Source organism: Somniosus microcephalus, unplaced genomic scaffold, assembly GCF_052327205.1.
Source record: "Somniosus microcephalus isolate GS21.2 unplaced genomic scaffold, FLI_Smic_1.0 unresolved_chr1, whole genome shotgun sequence".
NCBI lineage: Eukaryota > Metazoa > Chordata > Chondrichthyes > Squaliformes > Somniosidae > Somniosus > Somniosus microcephalus.
Window position 1 is genome coordinate 60195758 of NW_028225179.1, and position 10619 is coordinate 60206376.

The 10619-nt window shown below is 43.9% G+C and overlaps 1 non-coding gene across 1 annotated transcript; it reads left to right on the forward strand.

The window, feature by feature from the left end:
• The first annotated feature begins 928 nt into the window (after positions 1-928).
• trnai-uau (transfer RNA isoleucine (anticodon UAU)) lies at positions 929-1023 on the forward strand. Its single transcript has 2 exons — positions 929-966; positions 988-1023. It is a non-coding gene; the product is annotated as a tRNA-Ile (tRNA).
• The last annotated feature ends 9596 nt before the right edge of the window (positions 1024-10619 follow it).

Here is a 10619-nt window from a genome sequence, read left to right on the forward strand (position 1 = left end):
TCAGTGATTTCTTGTTTCGCAGCGATGGGCAGTTCATGCTCTCTGAGGCTGCAATCGCTGCTTTCCACCGGCAGCGGGCGCTTGGTGAGAGCAGGACCGGTCAGACGGCCTGAACTTCACTGCTGTCGTGACCACACTCACTCCGGGAGCTGGGGACCAGCACACCAACTCATGGGTTTGTTGCCACATCTGAAATGCGGCTCCGAACTGTTGTTATTGACCGAGGCAGCGCTGCAGGATTCTGTAATGATCTCTCACACAGTCGGTGACTCTGTAGATTTTGAGTGTGTACAGAACTGTATAGATAAAAGGAGAATACCGCGTGGCTGTTAATGTATTTTATTAATCTCTACCTGCAAAACATGATTGAACCAGGGACCTGTTGTACTTTAGACGGAAGTGATAACCGCTACACTTTGGAAACTGCTGCTCATTAAATAATTAGAGAAACAGCTCAGAACAGCAATTATAATCTACAAATACTCTTACCCTGCGATACGGAGTTAACTTCCACGTCGAGGAGTTAACTTTAAGAAAACTGTTTATTCTATTACATACATCTCATTAGACTGTGTGAGAAGTTTGCTGTAATCGTCATTAATCAACCGGTAACTCACATGTTTAACGAATCATGGGCAAAACTTTAAAACGTTTCTTTGTTTTGCATGTGACGAATTTTCATCGGTTCTCATTTTGCAGACTGTATTTTAGGAGTTGGGTAAAAATGTTCAGTACTTATGACACCAGGATCTGGTGCAGCCTTTGGTAAATTCACCAGCTCGCGAACACATGAGAGTAACTCCTGCTTCACTCTTTCATATAAACCCAGCCAATGCGCCTCAATTAAACAACATTGCACCCCCGCACGATTAGACAACCTGAATTGTGCAAGTAAATGAGCACGGATAACAAACACCAATCAAGCGCAGCTCTAGTGGCGCAATCGGTTAGCGCGCGGTACTTATATAGCAGTACAGGCTCGGAGAAATGCCGAGGTTGTGAGTTCGAGCCTCACCTAGAGCAGCCAATGCTTTTGCTGTGCGCTATTTCGACCGGAGCAGAAGGTACAATTGTTTTTTCCGCTAACTATACACTTATTAGCTGTTCCACGTGGGCTCTTATGTTCCTCAGGCCCACTGTGTTCCAATAACAGATGGAAGTTTTAAAGGAGCCCTTCAGTGTTACTTATTGACAGGAGGGAAGGTGGGGCCAGTTTTAACTGTTAAACCAGCAACTATCAGGCAAAGAATAATGTGCAGGAAATAAATTCGATTTCAAAGCAGTGGCTAAGTCTTTGGCACAAGCGAGAAGATGTGTAAACTCACGAGGTATCTGTCCAGGTTTCCGATATCACGTTGAACACAAACAACGATTCACCTGAACATGATGTTGAGAATTACAAGGACGGAAGTTACGTACAGACAATCGCCCAAACACCATATCAACAATTAGGCTATCGCCGATACTCTTGTTATGGGGAGAATAGTGAGCAGATTCAGGAAAACTGCTCATATAAAGAAGTGGATTTAGGAAAAGATAAACATATTTCAAATTAATGAACACGACCTCTGCGAATTGGTTTCGCATTAGAGCAGAGAAACCTAATGTAACTTCGGACAGAATTCGTCAGCTCCTTGGTCTTCGGGCATGATTCTCCCGTAGGACATTTCACAAATTAAAATGCGAGAGCTTCTGGGCTCAAATCCCAGACGAACCCCACGGCATTTAGATAAAACTCACCAACTCGGTCATCACAACTGGAATTGCGTTTCCTTAAAATAGACTAACGCACTAAATGATCCGGGATTGTGAGCACACCCGATTTAAACAGACACAGAGTGATCCTTGACTGACCACGACCCCGCCCATTATAGACAGGGCTGATTATCATTGCTTATGAAATCGATGGAAACATAACTGGGGCGGTTTTTATAAAGGGCGGCCGATTACGATACGCAATTTTTAAAGGGCGCCAAGTTGAAGTTTGACTCCATATCATTTTTCCCTTTATCTCCGTCATTTCACTCCAGCCGAATGAACAGAGACCTGAGCACATAATCCAGGCTGACACTCCAGTGCAGTACTGAGGGAGAGCTGCACTGTCGGTGGTGCCGTCTTTCCAGTATAGACCTTCAACCGAGGCCTCAGATCCCATGAGAGTATGCCATAAAGAATGAGGATTTCTCCCCATTGTCCTGCCCATTATTTATCTCTCAAGTAAAGACACTAAAACAGAAAATCTCCTCATTAAGTTTGATAAATATTTTTGAAATTACATTTCCTCCTAAACGATAAAGTTGTTTTTCTGCTCCCTAATCATTTGGCTTTGTTCCCGCTAGTCTTTCATTTGCTGGCAATCGCAGAGGAAGGAAGACAGGTAGGGATGATTCTCCATCTCTGATTCCCGTCCTGCCTTCATTCAAGAACTCCAGTGGTCTGTTTTAATTTTAACAAGATATGAAGAGTGCACAGACCTGAATCACCAGTGTGATTTTGACGAGATTGCGATTACAAAGCCTATTTTACGCAAAATTCAGTGAAATGCTCGGAAGGTTTATCAGCATCAATCGTGTAATGGAATAACGACGAGGACGAGATTCGAACCCTCACGTGCAAAGCACAATGGATGAAACTGCGCTAAACCATTCCAAGGGATATGGGGAGAAAGCAAGGAGAGGGTATTGAATTTGGATGGTCAGCCATGATCTCATTAAATGGCAGAACATGCCCGAGCGGCCGAATGGCCTACTCCTGCCCTATCTTCTATGTTTCATATTTCCTGCTATTTGCTTCGAAGCAGAAATACTCTGAAAGTATGTCCCCTTCACCGCTTGTCCTGCACGTGCACACAGGCCTACAATGTTGAAAATGTACAATCAGCCCATGTAAGTAAATGGCCTTCCGTTATCTTCAGGTGAGGGGCTGTCAGAAATGGTCGGTTTGAAGGCAGATTCAGAACAGGTTTCGCCCAGTTATTTAAACGACCGCGGCAGGACTCGAATCTGCAATCATCTGCTAACTGAATGATTCGCACCGAAGTCAAACCGCTTATCTATTTGACCACGTCACCACTTCTGTCCGGATCTTCTTGTGATGGGGAGAATTGTGAGCAGTTTCAGGGAAACGGCTCATATAAAGCAGTGGATTTAGGAAAATATAAACATATTTCATAAAAATGAACAGGTCCTCTGCGAACTGTGTTTGCAACAGCGCAGGGAAACCTAACGCAACTTCGAGCCCAAAATCGGCGGTTCGTTGGTCTTGACGTCGGATTCTCGTTCAGGGAATTTCGATGCTTAAATAAATGCGAGAAATCCCGGGTTCAAGTCCCGGCCTGAACCCCGCCAACCTTAACAACGGGGTCATCACAGCTAAATTCGCACTCCTGTTAAAAAGACTTATACAATTGATGATCCGTGACTGTGCACTCACCCGATTTAATCATAGGGTCATAATCGCATAGACGGAGGTAATTCAGCCCATCGAGCCAGTGTCGGTTCTCTGTCGTGCAATCAAGCCAGTGCCATTCCCTCGCACTATCGCCGTATTTCTGCAAGTTTATTTCCCTCAAATGCCTATCCAGTCTCCCCTTGAAAACATTCAGTGTCTCTGATTCCACCACTTCCAACGGCAGGTAATTGCAGGTCATCACCAGTGTATAATTTTGTTTCTTCACACTCCTCTGTATCTCTTGCCTATAATCTTAAATCCCCTAGTCCTTGTACCATCAACTAGTGGGAAAAGCCGTTCCCTGTCTCGCCTATCGAAACCCGTCGTTATCTTGTACACTTCTATCAAATCACTCCTCAACCTCCTTTACTCTAATGAAAACAAATCCAGCTTCTACAACATGTCCTTGTAGCTAAGATCCCCCATCCCCGGAACCAATCTGGTTAATCTCCTTTGCACCCTCTCAAGGGCCTTCACATCCTTCCTAAAGTGTGGTGACCAGATGAGACGCAATACTCCAGTTGTGGCCTAACCAGCACTCTATAAAGTCTCAGCAAATCTTCTCTACTTTTGTACTCAATACCTCTATATATGAAGCCCAAGATCACAAATGCTTTGTTAACCACTCTCTCAATATGTCCTGCCACATCTAGGGACCTAGGTACATTAACTCCCAGGTCTCTCTGTCCCTGCGCACTATTTAAAACTGTGCCTTTAAGTGTATATTCCCTCTCCCTGTTCGTTCTGCCAAAATGCATCACCTCACAATTCTCTGTATTAAATCCCATCTGCAACTTGTCTGTCCGATCTGCTAGCCTTTTTATGTCCTGTTGTAGTCGATTGGCATCATCATCACTGTATGCCACATCCCCAGGTTTGGTGTCATCGGCGAATTTAGAAACTCTACTCCGTATTCCAATATACAGGTCATTTATATATATCAAAAAGGCAGTGGCCCCAGCACTGACCCTTGGGGAAAACCACTGCCTCCAATCCTCCAATCTGAAGTACAGCCATTTACCACAACTCGCTGTTTTCTGTCTTTAAGCCAATTCATTATCCAAGCTGCCACTGACTCACCTATTCCATGAGCCTCAATTTTGTTAACTAGCCTTTTATGTGGTACTTTGTCAAACGCCTTCCGAAAATCCATGTAGCCAACATCCATTGCATTCACTTCATCAATCCTCTCTGTTACTTCATCAAAAAATTCAATAAGATTAGCCAAGCACGTTCTGCATTCCACACATCCGTGTTGGCGCTACTTAATTAGCTTAAACTTCTCCAAGTGCCCGTTAATTTTTCCTTGATTATTGTTTCTAAAACTTTACCCACCACTGATGTTAAACTGACTGGCCTGTAGTTATTGGATCATCCTTACATCCGTTCTTGAAAAATGGTGTCATATTTGCCACTTTCAAATCCTCAGGCACCTCCCCCGCAGCTAAGGAAGATAGGAAAATTATGGCAAGCCTTCTTTGTCTCTAATAGGCCGCACCCCGCCTCTTACTACCCGCTTACTGTTTACATGCCAGTAGTAGATTTTTGGGTTCCATTTTATGTTTCACGCCATTCTACTCTCATAGTCTCTTTGCCAATCTTATTTGTATCTTCACATCCCCTCTCAACTTATTATATTTGGTCTGATTCTGCCTTGAAGAATTCGCCTGATATGCATCATACAACCTCCTTTAACAGATAAATAATGATCTAGAAATGACAGCACATCGCTTTTAAACAGACACAGAATGATCCGGGACGGACGGCACATCCCTTTTAAACAGACACTGAGTGATCCTGGCCTGACAGCACATCCCTTTTAAACAGATACAGAATGATCCGGGACTGACAGCACATCCTGTTTAAACAGACACAGAATGATCCGGGACTGACAGGACATCCCTTTTAAACAGACACAGAATGATCCGGGTCTGACAGTTCATCCCTTTTAAACAGAGACAAAATGATCAAGGACTGACAGCACATCCCTTTTAAACAGTTATACAACGATGCGGTTTATTCTTGGGCCCCAAGTTGAAGTTTTAGTCCACTGTCATTTTTTTGTCTTCGCCATTTCACTCGAGCCGATTGAACTGAGTTTATGTGTCAGCCGTGGCTCAGCGGCAGCAAACTCAAGCCCCACTCCAGAGACTTGAGCACCTAATCCAGGCTGACACTACAGTGCAGTACTGAGGGTCTGCAGCACTTTCGACGGTACCGTCTTTCTGAAAAGACGTAAAACCGAAGCCTCAGATACCATGGCACTATTTCGAAAAGAACGAGGATTTCTCCCCAGTGCACTGCCCATTATTTATCTCTCAACGAAAGACAAAGAAACAGATAACCTGGACATTAATGTTGATAAAATCTTTTAAAATTACATTTGTTCCTAAAAGTTAAAATTATGTTTCTGCTTTCTAATCATTTGTTTTCCCGCTAGTCTTTCATTGGGTTTCAATCTCAGAGGAAAGAATAGTGAGGAAATGGTGTATCTGTGTTTTGCAATCTCTGTTCTACGTTTATGCAATGAGTCCGTATTTATTTTAGTATTCGCATGAGCAGCGCAGAGGCACAGACTGAAAAGCCCAGTGTGGCCAGCAACGATGAGGATGAGATTCAACCGCACGAGTCCAGAGCACAATGGATTAGTCCGAATGACCATCGGTTTTAATTGTCAGTTTTAAGCTGGATTCCGAGCAGAGAAGAACAATTCCGCCCAGTGAGTTAACAGACTGCGCACCACTCCGCTGCTCTCCCCCATGGTCCGAAAAGATTTTCCATTCCGCCTATATATTGATAATTTAAGCTTTGCCATGAACTAAGTGTAGCATGCTTGAGAGGTAAATGTGACTTTGGACGGAAGGATCTGTAGGGTTTTAGTTCTACCTCTCTTCACTCTTTAGGGTAATCAGAGCTCAGATCAACCAAAGCTTTAAACTTTTTAAACAAATCGTTTTATTAACCTAATAATACAAGTTTAACAGAGAGAGATTTGTATAACCTTTAACTCAGTGGTGCAACTCAAATCTCAGAATGGTCAATTCTTCTGCTTTGGGAGAGGGAGAGATGAATTATGTGTTGGTGTCTCCTTGGTGTTTTTCTGGTCAGTCTTCCAGATCTCCACTCCGTTTGTCTGTCTCCTGGAATGTCTCCTGGAATGTGTTCTGCTTTTCACTTTAGAATGGCTGCTCTTGTACCATTGCTGCTGACAGAAACAAGCCTTCCAGTGACTTTCCATTCTCTCTCTCCCATGGTTACACAGACTGATGCTACCGGACAGCACCGAGTGTATGCAAAGGTTCCTCAGAGACTGTCGAGGCCTCCTTATCTGGAGCTTCCAGACAATCTGCAGAACACTTTTGGAATTCGGTCAGCAAAACTTCTTGAAGTAAATAAGTGATCCAGGTCTCTTGGCAATCCTTTAATTTCCTTAAAACCGGCATTAAAAATTCCTAAATCCTTCCAGAGGGAGCAGATTGAAGAAAATAAATTATTTGAAGTAATTAATTACAATAATGAGAGAATCTGCTGCGAGCAGGGTTCGAACATGCGCGGAGAAACCCTAATGGATTTCAAGTACAACGCCTTAACCACTGGGCTACCGCAGCTGCGAAAACGGCCAAGAAGTTAAATTACCAAATCGCTGACCCTGTTTATTATTGGTGATGACGGTTTTGTGATATTTAATTTGCTGCAAATTCAGCAAGTCCAGAAGAATCGCAGTGATCATTACAATAAAACAAAACTTCCGATATTTAACGGTAATGTAAGATGTTGAGAACAGTATGGAATATTCTGCAGGATAATGACAATAAACAGCAGGAACATTGTGTTCTGCTCCCACAAGACACAGATCAGCCTCAGCCTCTGCTCCCTGCCCGCCGGCTGCAGAAACCTTGTCTCCAGATTATAAACTCATTCTAGGTTGGAGATAAATATTCAGGATAGAGACTGAATACAGCGGGTGGGATCAAATATATAAAGCAGTTATTTCAGACCAGAGACAGCGATAGATATTCTATAATGCTCAAATGCATCAATGTGTGAATATGACATTGATGGCACGGTGGCATAGTGGTTAGCACTGTTGCCTCACAGTGCCAGGTACCCGGGTTTAAATCCGGCCTCGGGTGGCTGTCTGTGTGGAGTTTACACATTCTCCCTGTGTTTGCGTGGGTTTTCTCCAGGTGCTCCGGTTTCCTCCCACAGTCCAAAGATGTGCGGGTTAGGTTGATTGGCCATGATAAAAATTGGCTCTTAGTGTTAGGGGGGATTAAATACGTGGGGATAAGGTGGGATGGCTGTCGGTGTAGGGACTGGGTGCTAGGGTTTGGATGATCAGCCATGATCTCGTTGAATGGCGGAGCAGGGCCGAATGGCCTACTCCTGCTCCTATCTTCTATGTTTCTATGTAAAAGTGTTTAAATGCAGTGGGGGATTTAAAGTAGATTCGGGGCCAGTAATTTCCAAGGTGATCTTTCCTGTGTCTCTCTTGTCTCTCTCCCGCTTCCTCCGTTGGGATCACAGGTGTTTTTGCACAGAATTGAACCGAAATCATTCAAGTTCAATATTGTAATTGTTGCATCACAATAATCAAAATCTTGTTAAAAATGTTGGCTCATTAGTTCCCCAGTGTCAGAGGAAGAATTGTCTGACCCCCCTCATTTATTTCATGTAAGACACAAACACAGGCATTCATTCAGAATCAACCCACAGATTGAAACTGAGATAAACACAGTGAAATACAGACAGCATCGGGACACATGGCGGAATAGACAGGAGAGTTGAATCAATAAAAAACGGCCTCAGCCTCTAACAGACAGTGACAGGTAGCTGATAGATATCAGTGAGAGGAGGCGGCATAGTTGCGGTATGATTTGGCTTCGTGGCTTAGCTGGTTAAATCGCTTCTTTGGTAAGCAGGCGATCCTGGCTCCGACTCCCAGCAGGGCTTTTTTTCTTTGTACGAATGAATCTCCAGGGGTGAGTTTCTTCTCGTGCGAAAGGGATACAATCCTTTTTAATGTAACTGCGGCTGCACTACTTCCCATTATGGATTAAGGCTCCATTCGCTGCGGGTCGTGGGTCGAATTCCACCGGTGTCAAAATTTCTGGCGCTGCTGATTTTGGCATTTTCACCAAAAATCGATCTTTTCTAAGCAGTGCCGTGCGTGATTTGGCTGTGGTTAGGGCAGAGCTGGCGCAGCTGATGTGTGACGACAGGATCGATTAGTGGTCAGTACTCTGCATTGCGGCTACAGCAACCTGAGATCGAATCCAAATCACGGTATAGCTCGCTTTATATCTTCTGTTCTCTGCAGCACCTGCTGATAGAACACAGCAAAAAATCAATCTTCTCTACATCAAACAGCTTTTTTTTTATTGATGGTGACAACTTATCTACTCCTTCAAACCGTGCGCTCTCACATGCCTGAGCTTGATGCTCCATAATTCAAACCCGCCTCGTCTCCCAGCTTTTTCTTCCGTCCACAATCTATAGCCCTCCTTCACTTTCCTCCTTCCGCTTCTATGTCACTTTTCTGCGGCATTACCTTAATCTAACATTCACTTTCATCTACTGACACCGTTAAGTTTGCTCTGCTACCACCGCTGTTCCTGGCGGCACATTTCCCATTCGCAGCAATCTGAGTTGATGCTTTGAAACCAGTCGATACATTTAGAACTGCGGGACCGCTCGACAGACAAGCATTTAGAAAGCAGGGCTGGCCCTTGGAAGCAAAACAACCGGTTTGCACAAGAAATTTTCTTGACGTCATTGCTAATCGTAATTGGGATTGCCGTCAGTAGCGGATTATTCGATGTCTCTTTGAAACGGGTTTGCTCGCATTCTTGCTTTGGTGTTTCATAGCTGCGAGACGCCCCGTGTTCAAATCCCGACACAGCCCCGCTCGCTTTTAGTCAAAACTCAGCTTCCTACAGTTCATCGACATTTCAGAAAACATAAATACTTTCCATTAAAAACATGAGATTTCGTGTCATTTTGCCCATATATTTCGAAATCACAGAGCTTCACTTAAGCAACTGAAAACCAACCAACTGAGAAAAGTTGAAGGCTCCCAGGTATATTCAGCTTGGCGTCTCATTGGAGTTATCGCATCCGTGTTCGATTCCGGCCAATGCAGGACCTTTACATTTTGCTTTCTGCACGCATGAGCTCGCCTGAAGTGGGATAAACTTCCATTCAGCGTCAATATTCTTGAAACACCCTCTTCCCTGAATATTAGTCAGTCCTGCTTCCTCTAGCGCTGAAAGGATGTGAGAAGCTTGCTTGTCAATTGGTCCTATGGGTGCCGAATTCAAACCGTACAGTGTTCTGCACTGACCGGGAATCAAACAGGCGTGAACACCCTGCCTGCTCTGATTAAAAGGGCTGCGCACCTCTTCTTTGGACCAGGCGTTTTACTGCCTTCCTGAATTAATGGAATACCCTTTGCTTGCAGAAGCTGATTCCACATTTTCAGCATTGTCGATCTGGGTGCACGGGCAGGACAAGCGGTAAAGGGGACTTTCTTGCGGAGTATTTCTGATTGGATTCAAAAAGCAGGAAATGGAATGTCTGAGTTGTCGTAGACGGGAGACGAGAGGTTAAGACGATGGAATGCAAATCCATTGTGCTTATTTATTGTGTTGAATGTTTGATGCTGATAAACCTCCCCAGCATTTGACTGAATCTTACATAAAATTAGCTTTAAATTCTAATCTCGTCCAAACCACTGGTCTTGGCCTCTTCATTGTTCATATCTTGTTTAAATTAACACGGACCATTGGAATTCTTCACCTTCTCGAATGAAGGTGAAACAGAGATCGCGAATCAGAGAGAGAACTTTCTTCCTTCTTCCGTCAGTTCGTTCGGCTGGAGTGAAATGACGGTGTTTAAAACAATATGACATCCAAACGGAAACAATGAGCACGAAAGTCCTCTTCACCACAAGTCCTGCCCGTTACACCCGGATCAACAACGTTGAAAATGTACAGTCAGCTTCTGTGAACAAAAGGAATTTAGATATTTCCGTTACATAAGGTCAGTGATTGTTAGAAATGGTTAGGTGTAAAACAGGTCCGCTCCAGGTTGGAACCCAGTGTGCAAACCAACCGCGACAGACTGGAAACTACAATTTTCTGATAACATTATAATACACATCAAAGTTA